Consider the following 27,292-nt stretch of genomic DNA (forward strand, 5'->3'; position numbering starts at 1 on the left):
TAAAGGATATTTGTGAAAGGGAAGTTTGGGGAAAAAAAAAAAAAAAAAAACAAAACAAACAACCAGCTAAATTCACACTGTGGATTTTAAAAAGTTTCCTGCAAGAAAAAACAGCCACTTTAGAAGTTTTGGTCATAGCTCTAAAAGTATGTATGTTTGAAGAGGGTTGCTGAATCTGAGCCACATTCTGCACTATTCATTTGTTTTATACTTCTCTTTCCACCTGTGGTTCCAAAAGCAAGAGATTGGCTAGCTCCCCATAAAATGAAAATATACAAAAATCGTTCTACTAAAGAAATTTGTTTGGGTTTTGTTTGGTTACTTTTGTTTGTTTGTTTTTTTCTGGAATCATGTTCTCTGAGTCAGTTCTGGACAGAAGAAGACACAACTTCCACATTCCTTCAGGGCTGAAATGAAAGTTTTGGAAGACCAAAAGTCCTAGAGGCAAAGTCTTAGACCGTTCAACTGGACTGTCTTCCATGAATTTCCATTAATTTTCCATTAAATACTTTCTCCTTTTAAACCAAAATTTAAACTCTCTACATTTCGGGAACATGACCCCTTCAAGGTGGCAAGGTCTGTGGCTTAGTACTTCAACAACTGTAATTTCTGTAAGGTTCACAGCTTTTTCCAAAAGGTCATCTGACTGAAACCCAGCAACATGTTAAACCACAATGTAAAGTAACAAAGTTCCTGGCCTGATAACATCACTTTTTTCTTTTTCCCTCCTAAAGTTTCAGTCAAAACATATTTCAGTTCCAGCACCCGATTTCCTTAAAGAATTAAAGACTGCAATCTTGTGGTTCAAGCCTAAACCTCTGGTTGTTTGATGGCAATCAGAGGTCAATTCATTTTAAACTGCTTGATCATGTCATTTTACTTGACCATTTTTGCCTTAATTGCAGATCACATTGGCTGTAGCACAGTATTCTATAAATACTTGAACAATCTGTTCAATAGAGTGATAAAGCTAAGCAATTTAAAAAATAAGTTGAGCTATGTCACCTTCTTGTCAACTAAGCTACTAATTTAACTATATGTAGAACTTATATAATGAACTGCTATGCTGAGCACTGGGTAGAATTTCTAGTTATTGGCTTTCAGTGCTCATTAAGGTGAGAGATGACAGGACTGGCCACGTGTTCCTATACTGCTGGATATCACTGAGCTTATAACTAACCTGGCTAGAACAGAATTAAAAACACTTATCAGCATTTAAGGAATGGAGTATTCCAGCAGTAGGCTAGTCCTGCTTGCCCAAGCCCTCATATTTTACTGTTCCTACTGCTTTAATTATTACAAACATTTCTATACACAGTTGCTAAAATTGTTTCCTCTGCCCCAGCTCTATCCAGGCTGTGATCTCCTTAAATCTCCTTGCTGATCTCATCTCACCCTCATCCTTACATTCCAGGTTCTGGTGGCCACTTCTACCTCCTCCACCACATCCTCATTACAAAGGTTATTTTTGAAGAATCTAAACTGTCTTCAACTGCCCTTTCCCATCTACCACTCTCAGTCATGAGCTGTCAGAGGGAAGATTTCTCTCCAAACCTGAATTCCCATTGGTGGTACAAATGGACCACAGGGAAGTGTATGGCATCCCTGAATCCAGGAACCCTGGGAGACTGTTTCTAACCATTAGCAGGTGGTTGGAAAATCACTTTGATAGCAATTCAGTACTCTGCTTCAAAAACATCTTTCTTAGGATCCCCTTCCTGGAAACACTGCTGTAGCAGGTAACTCCTGAAAAAAAAAAACCCTTTTCAACTTGGGAAAATGCTGATTTAGACATCAGAGAGACAAGAATATCAGATCATTATGAAAGACACACACACAGAAACGTGCAATGTCAACTATATGTCCAGTAACATTCACTGGAGAGGTCATGGAAAATCATAATTTCGCAATTCAAAGTGAACAAATAGCTCCAGAACACTGTCTTCAGTAGATTTGTGTCTTGGGGTCTTAACTATGAAATCTATGGAGACACAATGCCCATCCAAGGGTATTCAGAAGGACTTCCCACAGTGTAAATGCTCTGCTGCACAATAAATTATGAATACCATCTAAAATTTTTCTCCCCAGTGAGGACTATTAAACTCTATCTGTCTGACTACTTGGAGCTCATAGGAAATGAATACCCTAAAGCCAGTATCCATCTGCTGGTTTTAGAACCCCAGTTTCATGGGTATTTAAGCATGGGAAGGACTCACAGAACCAAACAGGCTGTGTGACTGTACATGTCTTGTTATCATAAGAAACCAGACTAAAAGAGGGCCAGTTTTAATTTAACTTGATTATAGTACAACAGAAAAGTCTTAATATACAAATGCATTACTTGATAGAAGTCCCTGTTCCCTTCTGAAGAGCTGTCCTTGTTGAGTTCTGTTTGCTCAGGGAAATGGCATGGCTTATGTTTTGATGTATACTTCATTTTTAGGGCATTTTATTGCTAAGAGAATACCTGTAAGTGTTAAAAGGTACTTGTCACATGGATTTCAAGTGACTATATCAGAGCTGATAAACCATTTATTTGCTGAGCACAGAACAGACCTTCTCAAAGCATTTGGCAGGCCACACTAGCACATCTCCTAATGGCAACCCATACTAACATGAAAAGAGAAATATGGCAACACAGAACACAAGAAACAAAGCCAGGGACTGTTGCAAGCCCAAAGGCTTCAAGTTGCCCAATACAATTTTATTAACAAACAAACAAGAAGAACAAAAAAAAAATAGACAAAACAAGTTTCTCAGGCCTTATTCTCATAGATTTTCCTCTAAAAGGATTCCCCATCACTTGCCATACTAAATAGCACCTTGCAACCAGGTTTTACAGTGCAGGAGCCACAGCATGCAGAAAGTCTGTAGGAGTCAAAGTATGCAGGTTTATAACCTCTATGGAAATCTTACCATCTATTAAATCAGTGCAAATTATGGACCAGGACATATTTAAGAGTCTGCTTCCTGCCTTTCTGCCTTCTGCTTCCTTGGCAATACAGGTCAAAATTGGTATTGCAGAAGAATGAACACCTTAGGGATTTAAAAATTATCTAAGAATACTTTGATAATCTTGAAAAAAAATCCACATGACAATAGAAAGAAGAGAACATACAGGTTGGAGTTTTAGCTCTAAAAATGCAGACTTCTTCCTAAGACATAGCTGTGAATTTTTCTATCAAAGGCAGTTAGGAACTCCCCTTCAGTTTCCACCTTCCATTTTAAAAGACTTTTTTGCCTCGACTTTGGGGACATTCTTACAAACCTCTTCTTTCATTCATTTTTCAAAATATGACATGAAGAAATTGCTGGAGCTAAGTTCTTCCACTATTTCTTTAGTGCAGGGGGGAAAGAACTGGTTGCAGCTCACACTTAACTCCCTCCCTCCTACATACAGTTTCCTCCCTGCTCTCAACTATCTGCCAGGTTTTCACAGAATTCCCAATATTTCTGGAAAATGAACATCTTAAAAGGCCAAGTCACCCCACAGCCAACAGAGCAGCAGTACACACATGGCCTGCAGGGGAACAAAGCCTATATTTAATAGGACTTTCTCACACATCCTCCACCTCTGTGTCCCTACCAGCAGAGGATTTTCCTCCAGCATGGGGTGCACATGCAGCCAAGAGAGCATGAGCTTGCATACACAATCTGGCCTGGGTTCCCTGGCTCAGTACAGAGCTGCCACAGCCCACCCTTTCCAAGACAAGAACCTTTTCCTGCTGCCAGTAACTTAAAAAGTCATGTCATTCAAATAGTTTAAATCTGTCCTGAGAAATCAGAGTCACATCACATGCCTGATGGGAGCCATTAAGGCTGTACAAAATAGAAGTTTTTCATTCCCTCCTTCTCAAACAACAACAACAAAAAAATCCCAGGAAATTACACTAAGACTATTGAGAGATTGTGATTTATTTTATAAAAGTTAAGCACTTACAAGATAGGAAATACTAAAATTAGGTGATCCATATGACTTAAAATCTGTTTTCTTTTTAAGTATAACATAAACTGTCTTTAATTATATTATTACTTTTCTCCACACAAGCCCTGCATCATGCAGTATACAGGGGGGACCCCAACTCAGGGAAAGAGGCAGATTCCAAGAATAGCTTTTCAGCTCTCCATTTCAGTTTCTGCTTCTGATGCATTTGCTTCAAGGAATGCTGAATTGCTTTGACATCTATTGCCAGAGTATATGCGTGCCTCAAAATTTCTAATGGTGTTTAAACACAGGGAGATGGACAATACTATTTTTCCCATTTTACCAGGCAGCAAAGTCCCTGAGTAAGTCTGGGCATAAGTTAAGGCCTCTTGTCTCCTGGCCACATGCTCCAGCTTCCAGATCTGCATATGTAATTACTGCCTGATCAACTTGATCCACCACTGTAAGAGCTTAGGAATTCTGCTATTCAGGCCCTGTATGTTCCATGCTGCACAGAAGGATTTGTGATTGAGTTTTCTTGCACATTATTTATTCTCATGTTTTAGCCATGTCTTTTCTCTTCTTGCAGTCACAAGTGATACTGTTAACTTTCAAATGTTAGAGCTACTAAGGCAAGGATAACTGCCTTGTAGATAACTACCTGATATTGTGCCTCAGTTTATGGCCAGAAAACAGTTCATGCTGCAGTTCAGGAGATGGGGGGTGGGGCAAAATCCCATAGGGAAAAAAAAAAAAAGTATTACATGATCAGGGAGCTAAAAATATCACTTATGTGCCATGCACACCAACAAAGTACAGTTTGAATGAGTAGCTTAAAATTCCAGCATTTTCTAAAAGTCAAGTGTTTACATGCAATGGTCTTACAGGACCCTGCTATGTGCTCAGTCCTACAGATTCTTCAGTTAAAGCAGTCTCAAAGGTAAGTTGTTTCTAGGAAAGCAGCACAAAATAACATAATATTATTGTTTGCTATTTACTTCTGACTTCCCTTATCTCATTTTTTCAAAATGGCAATCCATCCCTCAGAAGATATTCTTTTTCTACCTTGGATCCTTTTCACATGACTGAAATTTCTATTACGGCTTCAACTCTGAATTTGCAAAGAAGGAAGGAACAGGATGTGAAAGTTGCAGCAAGAGAAGCAATTTATGTGCCACGAATATTAGCTTTTCTACACTGTCGCAGGGAGTGTGATAAGAAGTAGGCACCCATGTACTGTGTGCACAGAATGAAACCTTTCCTTAGCAAACAGAAACTGAAATGTTTGCCCAAAGGATCAAAGATTCACACTGCAAAAGACTAATATTAGAGGGCAAGATAACCAATTAGTGTTTCCAGACCAGGTGCAGAACTGAGTATTATATTTAACTCAGCTACAAATTTCATCCTTTGCCCTCTATAAACTCCCACAGCAACACAGACTGTGAATATGGGAGAAGTGAGCAATTTCTAACAAGATCTATCTATGGAACCACGGGCAAATCCAGATACAATTCGTCATCAAAGAATTTGCCATTAATATAGGAACCATGTTTCTATTCTAATGTCTTATCACTTTTTAGTATGCTTAAATGCAGCTAAGAGAAAGTCAGACTGTGAACCCTTAACAGTGATTTCTGATCACTCAGCCTGAGCTACTCTTCGAAGAATAAAGTACGAATCAAAGTCAGGTTTGGCTTTGCAACTTGATCCTGTACATAGTAAACTGGAAGGTAAGGCACCATAATGTCTTAAAATACCACCACAGATTGTTTCTTTCCCTTCCAGGATTTCCAGGCTCATCCTATCATCTACTCTTGCTAAATACATTCAGTGAAGGGTTATGTAATAAATATGGTAACATCTGGAAGCCTACAACATTCAGCACTGTTTAGTTAACATTTAAAAGTGTGGGCTGTGTAGAATTCAGGTGGGACAGCACTGATCCATCACCAAGGATATCAGTGTTAAGGAAATGGAGAGGGCTGTGTGGACGCTGACAACTTTCCAGCGTATCATTATTGTCATAGTTATAAATGATAACGGTTACTTCCTACTTAATTTCCACTCTTCAGAGCACATCCATCCTCTTCTGTTGGCTTCTCATTCCATTTTTTTTCCCCACTTTTTTCCTTTCCAGAAAAGGAAAGGTGCACAGTTGGCCTAACTCGCAGATACTGTCCCCTCTCTAATAATGCCCCTTACATTAGTGCCAAGCAGTCAAGCTTTTCTAAAGCACTGAAGTAATTCCACAATACTCTCACTGCTGTGGAAACTGCTGAGCAAAACCCTCACACAATGGGTCTCCCTGGCATTATTTAACCCTGTTGGTGATGCTAAAGTCTCATAAATCTAGGTAAATCTTTAATTATACCTTAGGAGCACTCTGATATTATAACTATGAAGTAGTAATAAAGAATATGCTGACAATTACCTCCAGTAAGTCTACACTTTATTGAACAGGGGGAATTGCTTTTAGGGTTAATCTAGAGTAGCATCATGGGTTCTTGCTGCTATTTTTGGTTTGCCTTTGCTAAGCCAATTTTTATGGGTTAGCATATATGCATAGAGCACACAACACCTGCACTTCTCCTTATTTTTGGCAAGTATTTATCTCCTCTAGCTTTTTCCTTTTCTCTGGAACATTTAGAGTTCTGGGTATTGGAAAGCCATTTTGGTTCTGGTAAAAATAAAGACCTAGCTACATTTTTGCTCTTTGTGGCTCTTTCCACTGGCAGTTCTTTTCCACTCCAACTCTGGTTGAATATTAGCAAAGGTAGACCTCTTACTGTGGCTTTGGGGCTCTGGTGATATTGGCAGAACATCAGAACACGTCTGACTGTAGGATATATCTTTGCTTTTAAATGTCAGTGCTACATTTGCATGTATTTTCTACTAGTTTATGCAAGTTATTTATATCTTAAAGCAAAGCGTACATTTTAACTTGTGTGAATAATGCTGAAAGAATAGCACGTTCTTTTTACTTTGCTAATTAAATCATCTTGAAAAATGGTCTAGGTGGTAAGTGACAGGATTAACGAGGGCACTTTGCAGGATTTTGATGTTTTCTTGATTAGATCGGGAGTATTTTATATAGAAGCAGTATTTGATGAAGTGGTTTCAGCAATGTGAATGAATGCACGGCCCCAGTTTATCTCAGTATCTTCATAAAGAAGCCATCTTAGCTGTCAAGGAAGCCCAGCCAAGAGTGAAAATGACCTTAGCTCACAGCTAAGCAAAAGGTCAGCTGAAAAGACTAGTGAGAAACATTATTCTTAGTTCTGATCCTTTGGGTTAGCCACTGTTATTCCCAAGAAACGTAAGGCATGGTACTGAACTTTAATAGGTCAATATTACAGGAATATTGGGTCCAAACCTCACCACATTATTTTCACTTTTATTTTTTTTCTGCAAGAAGTAATGACTTTTCTATTTTTAAAAAAGAGCTTGCTGAAGAGATTATGTGAAAAGGGACTATATTATAAATAGTTGCATGTCAAGGCAACTTTTTTGAAATAGGAAGAGAGATAGTCCAAATACTTCTATTGGCAACAGCCACAGAAACCCTCTTAGCCTCTTCCAAATGTGATTCCTAAACCTTTCTATTTTTAAGCTGGAAGAAATAATAAAACTGTCAAAATGTTTACATGTAGTGCCTACCACCTGAGGTCTCAGACTGCTCTGTCAATATCCTATTAATTGCATTATAAATTTTATAGAGCTGGAAAGTATAAAAATTCCCATTTTACAGATGGGGAAATGGGAATATTAAGAATTCATGCACTCAGTCACACAGGAACTAGCAAGAAAGAGGGCTAGAATGAAGATCTCCAATTGCCCAACAGCAGAGCTCATTAGATAGGAGTCAAGCAAAGAAAAATATTGCATTTGTCCCTGTGATTTCAGTCTTCTAGATATGAAATAGTTTGGTACTAACACAATAGCAACACATTTCCATGGATTGCTCCAGGAGGACAGCAATTTGGAGCAAGTTACAGTAACTCTCTGGCCAAAAGCAACACAAATAGACTTTTACAAAAATAAATTGCAAAATAACAAATGGTAACAAATTTTTTTTTTCATTGAAATATTAAAAAGGAAAGCAAATAAAAGCCAGGGAGGATTATCAAAGAGCTACCCTATCTTCATAAAAATTCAGTGTTGGTAAATGTAGTAGCCTGGATTTAGTTTGCATATGTTATATTAATCCTGGTCATACTTAAAATGGAATATGGAGGGTATAAAGAGATCACATCCAAAGCACTCTCCTAGAGATTTTTAAAATTACAAAGAAAATCCAAAATCACCCACAGAGAAGGAACTTGGAAAGCTGATATCCACTGATTCTAACCTGTGTGACAGATGTCATTCAGGAATTGAATTTGATTTGGTTTTATTTGCAAGCCTACATGTATCACGTACATTTTAGCAGGATTTATCCCATAGTCTGGTCAGGTTTCTCCCCATTCACACTCTCACCATAGCCACCTCTTAGTCTGTGCATAGGCCTTGCAGAGAAATCAATTCCAGTTATGCAAAAAAACCTTAGTCTCTAAAAAACAAATATCTTACAGCATTTAAATCTCAAAGCACCTTGCGAAAATTCACAAAATGAGGCTCAGAAACCCCTCCAGAAAGTACTTTCCCCATAAATGTTTTTGAATACTTTTTTTTTTTTCCTATCACTTCCTCACAGAAACAGAACAGTTTCTCTGGGAAAACATTCTTTTGGCAAAACATGAAATCAGAATTTTGTGTTTTCAAAAGAAGTTGCAGAAAAATTAATCACCCCAAAAGGTAAATCTCAAATGGAAGAAAACAACCAAAACTTCCTTCCATTGGAAAATAATTTATACCTACTTAAACCAAAGCAAACTCCACACATTATTTACCTAAATAAGTGGATAGAGTATCAGTAGCCAATATCCTGTCAGCTAAAGTTCTTTTTAAACTTATTTCCTTACTTCCTGTGTGATTTCACTTTGTTTTTATTCCCTTCCTAACTATAGTTCTGGGAATAGTTTATTGATTATGAGTCATTGCTTGAAATTACACAGATTTGGAAAAACACCACTTTCTGCACTTCTGACAAGTGAATTCAAGCTGTATTAGAGATTTAGAAAGCTTGAGGAACATTGTATGTCCAGCTTTGGACAGAGAGGCTGCCCCCTGAAGCTTAACTGCCCATAAGTTAGTCAAAAAAATTCAGAGTCCAGTAGACCAGAGGTGTAAAGAACTTTTTGTTGCTTCTTTTTATCTTACTGTATTTTTTTCAACAATATCTGAACTCACACTATCAGGCAGGTTCTTCAATCCTACACTTTTTTTAAAATATATTTACTAAGATATCATTTTTCCCAGGGCAGTTTTGAACAATTTACATCCAGCTCCACGTTGGATGAATTTCAGCTTAACGCAAACACTGGTTGTGTGATCTAGGCTTTGGAAAGTTATTTCCTAACCAGAACAGGAATAAATGAATGTCTACAACTTAGGACATTTTTATTAGCCTGAAATTTCAGCACAGCTAACAAGGCTCAGCTACAGTCCCTACTCTGTGCAGTTTCTGCTTGATCACCCATAGATTTGGGGTAGGGCAAAAATCCTTTGCAGAGTTTAGTGGGTTTGGTTTTCCACTTCCCTCTGTTACAATACAGACTGCCCACATCTGATGGGAGGATAAAGATTTTAACACCAGTGTTATTGTAGGTATTAAATTCTCACTGAAGTTTGATTGGTGTCTCCTGCTTACATTCCCAGGATTACTGCAAATCCCAGGTCTTGCATCAGGAAAGAATTTCCCCCAGTGAAATAACAAGGAATTTGGGGCTAGCAGAAGCTACTCTTTTCTGTACTGTGAGGGCCAACTTCTTTCATAGGATTGTTTGCCTTTTTTACCTACGAGTACCTCATGACGTTCTTCCTTGTAAATTTCCACATTTCAGAACTCTGGCATTATTCTGAGAGTAAAGGCTTTACAATTGTTTTAGAGGTATGTTTACAAAATAGATATGTTATTTATTTGTCAGCAAGTACGTTGTGGTTTTGGAGGTGAGGAGGTGCATGGAGGGGACACTGCTTAGTCCCTCCCAGTTCAACATTTCCATGGACAGATCCAGAGGATTCCCACTAGCAGATCCCTGCCCCACCTCACATACAATGCCATCATCACAAAGTGCCTCTATGGGCACCAGGAATCACTTATCACGCACAGATCCCCAACTGAAAATGAAGAAAGCCTTCTCCAGTCTGCCAGCACAATAAACAGCTAATCCTCCAAGTTAACCAGCAATTACAGTTGAGGTAGATGAACTACAAGCATACTGGTGTAACAAAGCAAGCACAGTTTTTCCTCCTTGAACTCTTACATTTTAGGAAGCTCAATACCTAAAGTTAGCCTGTGTTTGCTGTTTGGAAGTGAAGCCCCTATTCTTCTAATTCTGAGTCACATATTGACAGGTTGTCACCTTTCAACTGCTTTCCAATCCACCAGACCAGAGCTTTCAAATAAAACATTTTGTATGAGTATGTGTGCTAAGCACACATTCCTGGAGCTCCAAATAGATCTAGTGATCCAAAAGCACAGGTATTCCAGATTTTGGACAGTTAGTTGAAAGATGTGCCTATTTTTTTGCCCTGAGCTCTCAGATTTGTTCAGTGTCTGTGATTTACATACAAGATCAAGATAGATGCATTGGAAAGAACTATTAATGCAGTGTTTAAAAAAGATTTTATCTATTACACTGAAAGTTAAAATTGAAAGTTAAATTAAAAGTAACAATGCCAATGATAAAAAAATATGTTGATAGAAATGTTAAATAGGACAATTTTACTGTAGGCAAGTGGTTTCCAACTTCAATTGAATTCCTAATTAAAGCCATGACTGCTATTTATTGTGCAATATGCTTATTTGGTGCTGCAGCATCTGCTGCTTGAAAGCGGCATTCACCCTCCTCTCCTGGGTTAATTTAAGTTCACCCGCCTCCCCTCAGTTCAGTGCTTGCACTGGAGTCTCACAGAATGGGAATTCAGCACATTGCAGAGATTTAGTACCTATTCTAAAGCCCCAATCTTCTTTAATAAACACATTCTAAATACTAAAAAAGCTTATTTAAAAGTGGCAGGGGCTGCACGCAGAACATCAAGGTGTCCCCGTGCGTGCCATTTGTGCCGATGTGCCTGGAAGTGTCCACAGTGTGAAGCTCCCTGTTAGGGGAATTGGATGATTAAGAGGAGAAACGTCCCTGTGCAGCCCACAGCTCTCATCCCACAAACACAGCCACCCTGAAAATAAAAGGCAGGGCAAAGTGCTTCCTTTCTCCCCCTCTTTCCTTCTTCAGCAGCCTCAGGCACAGTGATTTATCACCAATGTGGCTTCTCTCCTGAGGAATCCTTTTGGAGCAGTACCACAGGATCCAAGCAAAGCCAAGGGCTGCTAGGCTGGTGCTCCACAGACGCAGGGCAGCATCTTCTCTTTTCTCTGCGCTTCTTTTGGAATTTAAATGAACAGAGAGAAACAATTGTGGGGTAAAGCTGGGGTCAGCACAGGAGACTCCTTTGCCCACAGTCCCATATGGAGGGAGGAGGAGGCCACGGAGGGGAGGGCATTGTGCACAGCGGTCCCTCCAGGCCAGCACGGCATCCTGGCCCTCCCCACACACAGCAGCTGCTGGACACAACCTGGCACAGACAGCAGCTCCTCCAGAAGGGCCCGTGGGCAAGTCAGACCCCGTGCCCACCCCAGAGCACTGTCCCCACAGTGGCTGAGCACAGGCATCCCTGGCTCCTCCAAGACCTGAGGCTCTCTGAAAGAGATGGAGAAGGTAAACCTCTAAATCTACAGGAGGAAACACTTTTCTGCTGTTGCGGGAGGAGTGCAAACATTTGTTTGCTTTGCACTGTCCTCAAGAGAGGTACAGCCAGCAGTGTCAAGCCTACAAGCCAATGTGAAAGGAGGTGGAGAACAAGGGGAGAGGTTTGGTTAAAGTCTCCCATTAAGATGCTGCATAGACAACTGGCAAGCCCCACTTCACTCACTGAAGGTGGAAGGATCAAGAAACATCACAAAAAATCAGAATTACGGCTGGATATATGCCTACATATTTTCCAGATAGGCATCTAAAGGAAAGGGGTCCCTCTGAACCAATTCACACATGCTTAAACATCCCAAGGTTTTGGTTATGCAGAAGAGACTGCTAGCACTGAACTGTCAGCTGGTCAGAGAACCAGGGCTGGAGGGGACTTGAGAAAATGCCAATCCTCTTCTTCCTCTCTCAAATGCTCTTTCTCCAGCACAGCAGCCTAGCCCAGCAGAGCGGAGGTCTCAGCCTTTGTTCCCTGCACAGCACTGCACCTCAATTACCCCACCAAGGCAGGAAGGTAACGCAGCCGGGGGCTCGTAGCCACAAGCCCCGGGTGCCCTTGGGCAGAGGGGCCGCAGCGTTGGCCCCACAGCGGCCTCGCTGGCCGGCTCAGGGGAACCTGCGTGGGATGGGTGCGGGCGCTGGCTCCTCCTCACAGGAAACACATCGGGCAGCCGATGGATCAGGCTCGCGTTAGCCCGGAGGCAAAGAAGGCGGGAGGGGCTTCTGGTGTGGGTTCCAACAGGTTTATCTGCAGGAGGGACCAGCAAAAGCCTCGAGGAGAAGCGGGCTCGCCCCTTTATGGGGGGGTGGAGCAAGGCAGGGAGAGAGAAAACAACCAAGGTGGTACAAGCAGAAGGGAGGATACAATTTTTCAGAACAAATGGGGAAAACGGGGAGGCAGGAGTCATAACAGGGAACCAATTAATAACTAAAAAAGGGAGAACTTTCTGGAACAGGGGGAGGTAATTTAGGATTGGGAGCCCCCCAGGGGGAGGTAACCTAGACCTCAGTGATCTCTTCTGGTGACTGACATTTGATGGTTTCAGCCCGAGGGCAGGCTGAGCCACCCCAACGGGAAGGGACAGAGGAAATGCTCAACCAAGGCTCCTCCTGTACAGTCAACACTCTGCATCTCTCTCTAGATGCTAGTTCTGGTGGTGAATTTTTCCTTTATTTGTTGTTCCAGGTCTTACGTAAAGCATCTTGTTTACCCACGTGACAGCCTGGAGGTCCTTTTGGCTGCTCTGGCCAGGGCTGGCTCTACTAAACCCAGCCAGCAAACAGATCAGAAAACTGAAAACCTTTGCACAAAGAGGCTGCTATTGCCAAGGACTATAGAATATGACTGAAACATTAAGGAATTTTTGGTGACTGTTTGGGGGAGGGAGAGAATTATATGTTAAAACATAAGAATTCTGTTCCAGCATAGTTTAAATTGCTTCACAATACGGATTAAAATAACAGAACATTATAGCTTGCTTAACTAAACATTATATTTCTAAATCCATTTTCGACTGTTTTCCTTCAATTTAAACATTTTGAGTAATTTTATTGCTGTTCATACCTGTTTGATTTTTTTTATTAGAAATTAAAATGCATATTTTTAATCTAGGTTACAGAGTGCTGGTACATTTAACTCTTTCAGATCTGCAGCCTGAGAACAGGGAGATATCAATGGCAAAACCACAGTGTCTGTCCATTAGATTAAAATACTTAAAAGACACTTTTTTGGGAATATTGATGGCAAGGAAGGCAAGGAAGGCAAGGAGCTAGAATAAAGTAAAGTAAACCAAAGGGTATAATTTGCAGCCTCAAGACTAACATCCCATTTTCCTCATACATATCCCTACATTGTATTTGGGGCTTTCTCTCCCTACTCCTCTTGGCAGAAAAAAAAAATAAAAGCCCCAGCAGTTTTAAGAAACAAAAATTTGAACCAATTTTGACTAAATAAGAAGAAATATCTTTTAGCCTGTGAGTTATAAGTACACTTCTGCAGCAAGACAGGCACCTAGAGATCTTCTCATACAGTGAGGTAATTCTAATCAGTGCTGAGAGACAGCCAGCCCTGGCTGGAGCCAAGCTGCACATCAGCTGAAATCCCCTCTTTCTGCTTAACACCTCCCACATTTCCTTTTCCCCAGCCACCCTTCACTGGAAGGTTTCTCCCTGATGGCACAAGTCCACACCACCACCACCCTTCATAAATTGGGATTCTCCCCTGAGTACTCGGGCAGAGATGGTATAACTGGCCCCACCACATTTATACCTGAATATTTCCAATTTCCCTAAGTCAGCAGGGGACGTTCAGAGACCACTAAGTGCTGGTAACCACATCAAAACATTAATTAACACAACTATATTCCCACACAAATAAAACATTAATATGGTAATTTCTAGCCTATAACCAGCTGGTATCTTTTCCCCAGCTATATAGATAGTAGGATTAACAGTGCAAAGCAAGTATTATAACAAAGTCAAATTAATATCACCTTTTCCCAGTTTTATAATTCAGAATCAAACAATAAATTATAGAAGTCCTTTAGAAACCGTCCCTCATAAAATACTTCTCCTGAATCCATGCTCAAGGTATAAATCCCTTTTCACAGAATTTTCCTGGTTTCTAAGTATTTCAAGGCTACTCAGTGACAGAATCTCAGGCTGGACACCTGTGATTGTCAAGTGGCCCAAGATAAAACCAGAACAGAAGAGTTTTCTGCATGAGAGGTACTTGGTTAATACTTAGAAATTGTGTTTTTTTTTTTTTTTTAATCATCTCAGGCTCAAGCTACACTTGTCAAAAAAACCACACAAGTATATTTCTCTTCACTCTGCACTAATTTTGGCATTGCCTTCAATGATAAATGCATTTCATGAACGTTAACACATTATACATACATAATTTGAAAGAACTACAGGGAAAACAGGCAGCAAAAATATGAGCAATGTCAGTTAATGAAAAGCTCACATTTTCAAACTAGTGTTTGGCTAATTAAAATTGAATTAAGTGACTACAACATTAACTATATCAACTATTTAGCATAAAAAGTTGTTAAATATATCATATTGTATGTAGGAAGAGCCTTGAAATCTTTAATTGTAAGAAATAGCCATGTACTATTTATTTGCACAACTTGGTAGGATATAAAATTCGGTTACATTAATTATATCTAGTAAAATATTTTAAAACATGTTGTTTTTAAGATTGTGGAATTTTATGGGTAGTGTAATAGAACTGAAGCACATTCTTAATTACATAATTATTTGCATTTTCAATGTCCAGCTAACAGTGAAACTGGTCTTGCTTTTAGTCTAAGGTAAAGACATCAAGTGCTTTGAATTCACTAAGGAATACTTTTGAATCCTCACTTGAATAATTTTTCCACAAAATTTTGACCAAGTTAATCCAGTATCAGACCACAGAGAGTCCTCCTATTATTCATGGAATGGATATTCCTCATGATCATAAATCCACAAATATACACAAAAACTTTCAGCAACACTTCAAGCTGATACTAATGTTATCACAATAAGCATGTTTTAAAAAAGACTAGAACAAAGCCCAACAAGCCTGAATATGCCCAATGAGGAATTATTTTTTAAATACAATTATTGTCATCAAACTTCTGACATGGGGAAATTCTAATCCCTCTGGTTTCCCTTCATCCATAAAGAGTTGTGCCATTTCTTCATCTACCACAAAGATTATCTTTTGCTTTCAAAATTAGAAGGGTTTCATATCTTCTCCACCTCCCAGCATACACAGGCTTGGAGTCCATGCTACTCATTGCTATACAGAAACACTATCACCAGTCAGGACAGGGGTTTTAAGGAAGAGAACCACACAGGAAAAAAAAATCAGGTAATACTCAATGTTCATTAAAATAATTAATTTTAAAAGTGTTCTCCACACTACCTATAGGATAACTTGCCAAGTCCAGGCTCCTGGTGTCACACACAGGGAGGAAGCTCAGAAGCACAGCATCCCTGGGGAGCTCTGGCTCCTCTTGGAGGATCCCCAGGGCCCTCATCTCAGCGGTACTTGTGTGCCTGGTTTCAGACAATAGCACCTGTCCTCCCTCATTATCAATCAGCAGTTTGGCTACCCACTTAAAGGGGAAGTAGCCTGACTGATACAAGATGATGGGATAAGAAACATGCTTCCCACAGCCAGGACAATAAACACAATCTCTTAAATTAAATCTCTCTAAATTTGAAATTTCCAGCTCCTTTTTTAATCTTAGGATCGTTCCTAAGTAGTAGCAAGAGCTGTCATTCCTAGCTCTGCATACACCACTCTGATGTAACTCATCTATCACTAACTCATTTGAAAGCCACATTTTATGAAGCCCCGAGCTAAGCAGCAGTTAATCATCTGGGCATGGCCCAGAAAACCTATCAGTGATTGCAAGGAAATGAAAAAAACAGCAGAGAAAAAGCACATGAAGGAAATACTAAAGCTTCTCTTCAGTTGGATTTGTGCAGGAATTTGTATTTGTACAAGCAAAAAGATGCCACGGTGGTGCCAGCCATGCATCCACAGCACACACCACTGCAGCACACACCAGCTTAAAGGCCCTGCCTAAGTGCTGTCTAATCACAGGCACCCTTCCTGCACACCCAGTTCCAGATCCATGTTTGGATATCCCTTTGTTAGCAGCACAGCCATTTCAATGGGCACTCGAGGTTACACCAAAATTCAGCACTGAGGCTGCAGCTGCCTCGTTCCTCTCTGCACCTCGTGGGCACAAAGCCCTGGGACTCTCTGCAACAGCCACATGTTTAGACTCAGCCTCTCAAGAGACCAAGGAAAGCACCTTACAGAGCACAGTTAAACAACCAAGACACAGGGTTAAACGTCACTGCATACAATCCACATGCAAGGAAGGAAATAAAAAAAAAAAAACCAAGCCAACAACAAAACAAACAGGAAAGAAACTTAACTACAGTGCACACACATATTCCTTACTTCAGCCTCAGCAGCTGTGTCACTAAGGGTCAGTTCATGGAGCTAGCAGACCCATCTACATTACTCATTGCCTCTCTTAAATTCCCAAGTTCCCTTTCTTTCCTTAGAAAGATCCTGCCAGATCAGCTGACATTACTCAGGCAGCTCCCACTGCTGTAATTCTGTACAACCTCCTTTTGGGTTTGTTGGGTTTTTTAACATTAAATTCCTTCTAATTGTCAGTTTCCCCCATCTCAATTTTCCCTGACTGTCTTGTTAAAATCAAAAAACACACATTGTTAGCAGAGTGCCACATGCTGTCCTGGAGAGTCTCACACAAACAAAATTTAACTATCAGAATCAAGTGGTCTTTATAGCACTTGTTGAACCCATTCTACCTTAATAAATCAAAGCCTTGACTCCACATTTCATATCAGTTTCCAAGTTTCATAAGGAATACAGACAAATGAAAGCAAATTATGAGGTCAACTGATACATTTTATTGCCATCCTTTGTAGACAGGGTGATCCACTGGATGATAATGCTGTTTTAAAGTGCTGTTTTGTGATCATCTCGATTTACTTAACACTCATTTGTGCATTAATATTTATCATGTCTGATGAGAATTGATATAAACAAGTATAATCAAGATTATTTTAGCATCCTTATTACACAAATGCTTTTGGGTAATTTTATGAAAGAGAAAAAACATGTTTGTATATTTATTCAGAGCTACAAGTATCCCACAGGCCAGTCATCTTAATGGCAACATTACTAATTTTATAGTTATAGATATAGTCACAGTTCAGCTGCAATAGGGAGTCCAGTGGACTGGAGACATGAGAGGAGAATTTGAGGGTACTAAATTGGTTTGTCCTGGAGAAGGAGAGTTTTGGGATAATCTAGCTGCTGTTTTATACCAGCTAAGGCAAGGTTATAGGAGGGATTCATCTCAGCAAAAGAACAAGAAGCAATGGTCACAAGTTGCAGAAGAGGAAATCCAAGTGGGCTAAAAGGAAAAAAAAAAGCAAGATTATTTACACACTGGGACAATTTTGCTAGAGGGGATGAAGAATCTCCATCCATGGAGAGGTTTATTTTATGTCTGCATAGGCAGACAAACAAACCCTCAGCCATCTGCTCTAATTTTCACTATGGCCTGTGTGGAACAAGGCATTGGACTTCCCAGCCCCACAGGTCCCTCTAACTGATCCAGGGCATTTGTAAAACAAATGCTTTGCATGGGATGAATCCAAGCAGAGGTGATGCCTCCTGAAGAACTCCCTTCCTTGGACAAATTAGGTGCAAGTTTTAGATAGGATACATGGGAAAAAATTACTGAAAAAAGGTAACAAAAAAATGGAGAAATTTGTTTAGTGTTGGACCCTGCCCTGCATATTTTAACAAGTAAAATACATCCAGGGTTTATGTCAGCCTGAAAGAGCTCTGACTAGCTGAGAGAGAAGTTTAGGCTCTTCCAAAGCTCTTGGAAGCAAAAACTTGTTGGAAAGGCCAGGAAAGGAACAAGACCTTCTGCATCCTGCTTCATTTCTCTGGTGGAGAACACAAGAGGCATCATTCTCTCTGTTTGCTTTAGCAATTATTTTACCTTTCATCAATAACCAAAACATCCCTAGGGCATTCATCCCAAAGCCTTAAAAAATACAAGATAGTTCCTTAAACTAAAAAAACTTTATCTGCTGACTTTTGAGCCAAAATGGCATCATAAACTCTTATGTACTTACCTAAAAATTTTAACACAAAAATCTTTTTCCTGAGGCAGATGGATTTGTGGGTCAGTCTCATGCCAATCTCACAAAACAGTTTTCTTTTTTCCTCCCTGGTAGAATAGCACATCCTTTGGTCTTATCTTGCACTGTTTTCTGGGCTATAATCTATGAGTGGATTGTCACTCAAGCCTCTGTCTCCGTACATCCAGGTTAGCTCCTGGCTCTCAAGCAGAAAGGAACACACTGCAACATGGATTAAGGCAGGTACTTATGCTAAAAATCACCCTGCAATGGGAGCTAGGGACATTTAAGCTGTCAAGCAAAGACAGAAGACACACATTAGGAGACAGCAACCCAGAATAAGCAGACGTTCCCTTTACCTCTGAGGGTAATGGCATTAGAAACCCATACAGCACTTTACCAGTTACCAGCTGTTGCTCTCTGGGAAGATCTGTTCCTTTCACTTGAATTTTCCAAGCCAGACCTTACGTGGTAGAAATCATTCCTAAAATTTGGATGGAGAAATGGTTGCAAAATGAATGGCAGCATTTGGAGTTCTTTGTTTTCCCAGGTTTTTTTTTTTTTTTTCCTCTCTTTCTGGAACTGAAATAAAAGTTACTAGCAGAAGAAAAACTACTTTCCCCTGTCAGACAAAGTTTATGAGTTATGTTTGTTACAAATGAAGCAAAGACTTGATGAGAAGCCTTTGCACACAAAAGCTTCAAGCAGATGATGAATATCTTTATTAAATCTCTGATACAAAAAGTTTGCAAATCCATTTACTGCCAAAAAAAAAAGAAAAAAAAAGAAAAAATTTGGTTCTCTTATAGCACGAAAGTGCAAACACAAGGAAAGTCATCTTCTGTGATTATATAATGATATATTCCTTTTAAATGAATATTGCAAGCCAGGAAAGGGGAAAAGGTCAGGAAGATGACTAAAGATGTTAGCAAGAGTTTAAGTATCAGTACTGCTTATTACTGCTCATCATTATCATCAGTATTACCACCAACCACAGCTGGGAAGTCTGAGTTGGTAGTTCAGCAGATTTTGCATCATTATGTTCTAGAGATTATGAAAGAAATCAGATTTCACACCCCTCTGTGTGCCAGTGCTGGTGACTTCATGCAAACAGCAAAGCTGTGTCCGAGGCTGCAACAGAACAGGAGGGCAGTACTGTACAGCTGGAAAAGTTCCACAGGCTCCTGCCATCAGCTCTGTCTGCTGTGCTACCAGTGGACACGACTTCTGGAGCAAGATAAATACCAGTTTTTATATATTATCACCTCTTTATACACTGCAGGGGGGTCCCCTCTCCTGTGCCACTTCCACATTGTGACTGCTGAGCTATGCACCATAGAAATATTGCCCTGTCATCATGCTGAAGGTGTCTGATGGGGACCCAAGGGGCAGGACTTCCTGCTGCTTTTGGGAAGGGCCACCACGGCTGGGTAACTCATTCTCATGGTATTGTCACTGCTGAGAATTCTGAGCCGCAAAGTCACCAAAAGTCCTATTTAAAATCCAAAATCTTGGGCTCAAATACCCAGTCTCGACACTCAACCTGTGTGGAACATGGATTTGACTAAACTGGATATGATGCTTGTAAAGTATGTGATGCATTCTTCCACATGCAGGACTGGAGTAGAACTTACTTATTTTCATAAAGAAATTTCAGTTCTTTATATGAATAGGAATGTCATCATGTATAACAGAAGATGTGGGTATTAATGCAACATTATATTTTCCATACCCCTGGAAAGTGACTCTTATGCATCTTTGTCATCTAATCCACCTCTGTATCTTTTTTAACTCAGTATTTTTATTTTGCATTTTCAGAATACACCTCCAGAAGAAGAGGGGGTGATGGAATTCTTAAACCAATTTCTGTGATTTGGAAGCAAATCACTGGGTATGAAAACTGTAATTACCTCTGGTAATGTGCCTGTAGATCAGGCCACCATAGAACTGCACTTGGGCTTTCTGAGATGTGAGGTTTGGTGCAAGGGAAATATTCTTAGTTTCTTCTGGTGACTGCAGCCACTGAAGCACAGCCTGCTGAGGTGTTAGGATCATGACTTGGATTTCCTCATAATGATTGCACCCACCAGTGTGACCTTCCCACCCCCACCTTTCCTACTGCCATATCTAGCTCAGGATTTCACTCTCTGCATGAGCTGATGGGGTTGGTGTTATCAGAAAATCCTTACCATGGCATAAGACACAGCTCCACTTTCAACACAAGGCTTCCTGAATATTGCCATATAGCTTAAGGGATATGACTTTATTGCCATTCAACATTGTCTCCTATTAAAAACCAAAATTTTATAAGACAAAAATCCATGACAAATAGTAGAGTAATATTTGAAATGTCTTTGAATAGGGCTCTCTACATTCAAAACCACTTAAGTATCTGCTTCTTTGTTACTCCTCCTGGAATATAGCCCAGATTTTTCTGAGCATTGCCCCTGGATTCCAGACCTTGCCAGAGAACAGGGAAGGCTGGCTGAGGAAACTGCAACCACTTCAGAGGAATCAGACACAACCTTGCCTTTTAAAGCAGTTTATCCTAATGTATTTAGACAACTGCCAGGTCAGTTGCAGGCCCACACAGTTTTACATGGTTTCCCAAAGAAGAAATTCAGTCAGAGGTTTTTCTCTGAGGGACCGACTGCAACTCATTCAATGCCTGTTTGGAATATGAGAAGATGAAACCAAAACATTTGTCTAGCGTTTACAAACAAAAAATTGCAAGAGAACTTTGTTGTTAAAGAAATGCAAGTATTGGAAGGGGGAAAAAAAAGGTTATATCTCTGCTGGACTGCAAATCCAAAGGGAGATAGGAAACTAAAAAATGCATTTGCAGGCTTTATAGATAAGTTGTAAGCACTTAACAGTGAGGGATGACCTTTTGGTAATGTTTGAAAACTGCACCATATCTTGTTCTAGTTTATAACTTGGAATGGTTTGTCCAGGAATGCTTTGATTAACAAAAAAATTAAAAATATTTTACCATTTTAACACACTATCAGCCTTCCACGAGTTCAAAGGCTTTAACAGCAGCATCAAAAACTGTCAAAATATTCCAGGTAGTTACAGTTTGCTGTGGACTGTATTGAGGCTCCAGTTATTGAGGAATCTAGCAAAGGTTGCCCTATTTAATTGTGTAACAGGCTGTGGGAGTGTCCACTCAGTTCCTAATTTTGATGGTAGAGTCTTAATAATTGTAACACGTGGAAGCATAAGAAATCTTTGATTCATGTTGCACAGTTTTCACTGGGGAAGACTTGGCCACCAAACAAAGTCTGTGTAGCTGCATGACCCCTTGGAAGGCAGCTTTGGCTCCATGGGGTACTGCAGCCGAACAGATGATGGCTCTGAAGCAAGGATACAGGAAGAAACAAATCAGAAAAAGGGACTTTATGACTCTTGGTGCAGCTCTGCAGAAATCTTCTGTGGTGAACAAAACCCATTTGAGACATTTCTACCCAAGTCATGGGCCCATGGTCCCACTTTAGCACTGCCACTCACTCACTCTGCAGTCTGGTTTTAAAGAAATCCAAAAGCCCAGCTCCTCTCCGTTGCTGACAACGTCAAAAAAGCCTCAAAAAGCCAACTTGCCCAGCCCTGGTTTCGCTCTGTTACGCACAATTGTCCCTTAAACTCCTTTGTCCCTAAATGACTCTTTCTCCACCCTTCATGCCCTCACTCCTGCCTGCTGCTCCCCTCGAAGCCACTCTCCGCATCCCAGCTCACTCCTCCTCCCTCAGCACATCCTTATCTCCCTGTCATGTAGTGATGCTGCAAAGGAAGGCAGAAATATAAAATTCAAAGGATCAAAAATCCGTTCCAGTGGGCAATAAAATGCACAGCTGTATAATTACTGTATGACATCACTACAGGGCACAGTGAAGATTGTTTACTTGCCTTAATTAGGTATTTCCCTATTTTAACACATTTGCCTTTCTTTTAAGTTTCTTTGTGTCCACTGAATTTTGTTGTTTTAGGGATAATTACAATATCCTCTTTTTTTCTTTTACCCCCAAGTTACCAAAAATGCACTCTCAATTTCAACTCTATTTTAACTCAAGGTCTTCTTTACGGAATATACAGAGCTCCTTGTATTCCTGAACTGAATTCTGAAAAATAGTCAGTTAAGGATTCTGTTATAAAAATTAGTGGCACTCATCTAAAAATCTCAGCTTGATATTCCTGGTTAATTTTTTAACCTCCCAACAGTTGAACTCTAAAAAAATATTTTGAGACACAAGATATTTTTCACTCGCAGGTAGGTGACAGGAAGCTGTTCCCAGGTGAAAAACACTGTCAGAAGCAAGGACAGCTATACCTTCTCCCTCTATCATTTTTCTCTGTAACAAGTAGTTTTCTGACTTGGATATCAACCCTCAGTTCTTCCCTTTCAAGTGCATTTGCCCACTAAAGAAAACAGAAGAGCCCAGTGTCCACGGAGACCTGCTGCTGCATCCTGGTTGGGAGTGCCTGAGCTCCTGGAAGCCACCACAGCTCTGCTTGTCCTGCTGGAAAGGCACCAGAAGTGGCAGATGTGGGACATCAAACCCCACATCCAAGATCTGCAGCTTTGTGTGAGCACTGTAGAGGGAAGGTGGAAGGAAAGGGAATGCACTATGATGGCAGCTGCCCACCTAAGGTGCATTTTTGGCTCCAAATAAGTGATAAGGCAAAAAAACCCACATTCTTCCACAGCTGTGGAAATGCAAACCCACCACCTCCAAATCAGCATTAGAATTTCCAGTCACCCAGATGTGAAGCTCTTATAGAACCTGTAGACCAATCTTATTCTCTAATATTTACCCCTAGACCTAAGTTCTGCTGTGGGAATAAAAATTGCTTTGAAAATTATAAAGTGAAAAGTGATGATTTCTCTTAAATCCTTTTAATGATGTCTGCATACAACTAGAATCTCACTTTTTTTTTTTCCTCATCTGGTCATTACATTAGTGGAGAGGTCTGTTAGATTACTGAGTTTAGGCTTTTGGGTTTGAGGGGTTTTTTAGGGCTCTTTTTTTTCTTCTTGTGGATTTTGGCTCCTTTAGAAGGGACAGCCTGCTATAACAGGTGCATTGCAGACAGGTGCTGCATAAGGTTCCCTACATAACTCTGCCAATGCTTTTCAATCATGATCTACAACACCCCTGTTACTCCTGTGTGGGGCCTCCCCTCTGCTGCAATTGCCAAGGTTATGAATTATGCCATCCTGTATTGATTTGGACAAATGTCCACTACTGACTAGGTCGACACCACTGATCCTGGTTTGCAGGTAGCACAAGCCAAGCCTTGGAGGACTCAAGCCGAGCATTTAACCCACTATGCTGCCTCTCCCACAGTTTTTCTTTTTGATTCAGTCACACATTATGTACCCTGACTCCCATGCAGAAGATTTGTGGCAATTGCATGATGTATGAGGTGCCATTTGTAAAATATTATTTAGTGTAAAACATGATGTTTTTTCTGTTGATTTACAAGTTGGATTTATAAATCTGCACTTCTCACAGTTTGAGTTATATATCTTGCCTCTGATTTATAAAACTCACCAGTAAATCTTTAGCAGAAAGTTTTGATTCAGAAATCATTATTTTAAACATTAGATTTAGCTAAAACATTCAACTGCTTTATAAGTCATGAAATGGATTTACATACCCCAATCTGGATTTACAAATTCTGCATCAGATTTACAAATCACCCTGAGAAATTCCTAAATAAAATGCTTTGATTTATAAATCTTCACTTTCCACTTAGGATACAAGTGACTGATTTATTATTCTGAAGCTTTACAATAATGATTTAGTCATAAAATCCTACTTTAAGTTAAAATTCGGATTTATAAATAGGTTTACTGCAATATAGGACACAAAAAGTAGAATTGTTTGGTGCAGGACCGCTTGGCAAACAGCTCTCTGCACACACGAAAGGCAAGATATTTCTGAGAGGTCATAGGGAACCAACTGATCAGAGTTAGCAGCAGGGCAAAGAAACAAAAAAAAATGGGACAAAGCAATTCTTTATTTTTCAGTAATAAGCCCAAGGTTTTGAGATGGAACATTTTGACTACCCTGTCAAAATCATTTCTCAGTTCAAAAAGCTTCCTGTAACCCTGATCTCAACCCCCAACTACAGGAAAATAGTTTGAGTGCCTCCAACAACTCCGGGAGTTATGGGCACTTCTATTGAACATCATGAGGAGTTTCACTGAACACTGCAGGAAATTTGTTCCTCTCAAGTCAACTTAATGTTTTCCAGCTTTCAGGCTCTGATCAGATGTCATTTATTTGCACCATTCCAGCCCAGGTGTTTTCAAGTATTCAAAACCGAGTAGGAAAATAGGAAATTGTAAGAGTGAAGAAGACTTCTGCAAATGCCTCACTCTTTGATGGGCTCCAAACACCCTCACAGGACCAACAGGGCAATTAGATATTTCAGATACTTGAGCAGCAGCTCATCGTGAATACCCATCAAGGAGTCAGATGGGATATTGGGTAAAGACAGAATTGTCAAACAGCATAAACATACAGTGCAGCAGAACAGAAATTAAACAGTCCATTTTCAATAAGAGCCACATATCTTGGAAAGGCTTTGGTAATCTATTTTTAGAAATGACTAAGAGCAGGTTTCATCCAAAAAGCAACATTCGGAGTAATTATCTGGAATCCCCTGAAGAAAGCAAAGTAGCCTGTCAAACTGTGGGTCACAGTGCCAGCATCCAACCATCCTAGAAGTTCCCTTTCAAAGCTCACTTCATAAACCTTCAGGAACTCTGGGCAGGCTGGAGAACCCCAGGGATTGGAAGGGGATTTTCTTTATCCAGGTAGCTCTAATACAGGGTATCAACAACAGTGATCCTGGGAGAAATTGTCTTTAACACAACTGGAATGATTCCATAATATAAGTTTGCTGGAGCATAGGGTTTAGTTATGTTAATTAATAAAAGATTATTCATTTCAACCTCACTTCTAACACTGAGTCACCAAGACCTAAATCCTTCCAGGCATTTTGGTTTCTGACATCTAAGGGAATTTAGACATTTGCTTAACTCTGAGGTTCTGACCACAAAAATGTCTTCAGACTACCTCTTTCTGCCTTGTCTGGGAGTTTCCACCCCTGTACAAAGGGTCTGACAACTGCAGCACTCTGCTGGGACCTGGCGAATACTGGTATTCTGGGCCACTGTGGGGCAGACACTGATCCTTCTCCTCTCCATGCTCTCTCTCCTACCTTATCAGATAAACAACCAAGATATGAAATGTACTTCTTCAGGAAGTATAAAAATGATACATATGAACTGATGCTCTTTGTTAATATTGAACGGTTCCTTTTATCAAAACAGCACATGAGAAACTAAGAGCCTGTATTGTGTTCTCCTAATGACAGATACACTACTTACAGTGTTCAAAAATTCAGTTTACCATTTGTAAAATGGAGACTATATCTTTAAATCACTCAGATCTACAGCTGAAAATGGAATATAAGAACAAGGTATTATTTTGTTACAAGATTATTATTAAATTGACAGTTTTCCGAAACTATTACATGTGATTCTGCTGTCAGATTTTTGGAGTAGTTACACAGGATTGAATCCCTGGAACTTAACAAATAAAATTAAGATCTAATCCAAAGCCAAAGAATGGAATGACAGTTTTCTTCACCAGGGTCTACATCAGGCCTCTTCTTGCTGGTACAGATAATATAGTTGGTACAAATTCCAGTAAGCTCAAATGCAGGTGAAAAATGATAATGCCTACATGCATATGTACACCATGCTTGCTGCAGCTATAACCAAGTGAATGGCTCTAGCAGGGGTGACGAAAGAAATCACCCAAGTTTCATTTGTGATTTTACACCTATAGTTTCTCCAGTCAGATTCTGGAAGGTCTAGGTAAGCCATCTCAGCGTGAGACTGTGTAGTGGAGAGGTAAGTTTCCTGGTCAGATTTGCATTTAGCATTTTCCACGTTCTCTCTATTCTTAGACAATTCATATTTCCTCACCACCCTCTCCAAAATATTTCTCCATTCTGTTAGATATATACCTATATATATATATATATATATATATATTCATCTACCTGTCTAAATTCACTTGGAAACACTATGAGAGGAACAGGAGAGCATGCAGGCCTATTTTCCCATTCCTGCATAGCCTGACAGCTGGAGTTTAATTCCAGAGTATTTGGTTCTGATGTGGTGGCTTTGGTTCACAGCCCAACTGTGCTCTGGCATAAGCCCCTGACGTCACTGGGAACTCTGCCTCCTTACAGCATGGTTGAATGGCTCTCCCAGTTCAAAGCCAGATTCGTAGCTATGTTTGATTACTTGCATTTATTTTCTTGACAGGTAGCCTTTTGCTGTAATTACAGTAGTAAAATTTTTTACATCCATGCTAACCAGTTTTAATGTTCTCAGCACAGAGCTAAGAACATCCACATGCTGAAAAAGAAAGCTACATAGGGCAAAGGAGAGCTTTAATGCTGTTCCTCCCTTTCAGTCTTCAGTGTGATTGACATCCATTCAGCCACAGATAAGAAAACTTGTAAGTTCACTGAATAAATCTCAGTACAGAGCAGCAAAGGTATTTTGGTAAAAATGCCTCTGTGACTGAGATGTACAGAAATTCTCCAGAATCAACACGTTTGTGTGAAGCACTCTGTGATAGTGTAAGATTGGGCAGATTTTTATCTTGTTTTGATAAGACTAAGAAGACCAGCTGGACACACACGTAGCCCACACCCTGCCTACTCTAGCCTGTTTCCTATGATGTGCTTTCCAGTGTTTCCCCCTCTCTGTGTTTAA

The 27,292-nt window shown here is 40.0% G+C and overlaps 2 long non-coding RNA genes across 2 annotated transcripts in view; both read right to left on the reverse strand.

Moving 5' to 3' along the window:
- The window catches only part of LOC138117174 (uncharacterized), a 92,073-nt gene extending 76,247 nt beyond the window's left edge, over positions 1-15,826 (reverse strand). The window contains exon 1 of the long non-coding RNA XR_011154560.1: positions 15,707-15,826. This is a non-coding gene — a long non-coding RNA (uncharacterized lncRNA). The remainder of the gene's footprint in view (positions 1-15,706) is intronic.
- A 1,407-nt stretch (positions 15,827-17,233) lies between these two features.
- LOC138117173 (uncharacterized) overlaps positions 17,234-27,292 on the reverse strand; it is a 29,084-nt gene continuing 19,025 nt past the window's right edge. Inside the window, exons 4-6 of the long non-coding RNA XR_011154559.1 lie at positions 18,890-18,973; positions 18,484-18,780; positions 17,234-17,747 (exon numbers count right to left, since the gene is read on the reverse strand). This is a non-coding gene — a long non-coding RNA (uncharacterized lncRNA). The remainder of the gene's footprint in view (positions 17,748-18,483; positions 18,781-18,889; positions 18,974-27,292) is intronic.

The sequence above is a fragment of the Aphelocoma coerulescens genome, chromosome 11 (assembly GCF_041296385.1).
Source record: "Aphelocoma coerulescens isolate FSJ_1873_10779 chromosome 11, UR_Acoe_1.0, whole genome shotgun sequence".
Lineage (NCBI taxonomy): Eukaryota > Metazoa > Chordata > Aves > Passeriformes > Corvidae > Aphelocoma > Aphelocoma coerulescens.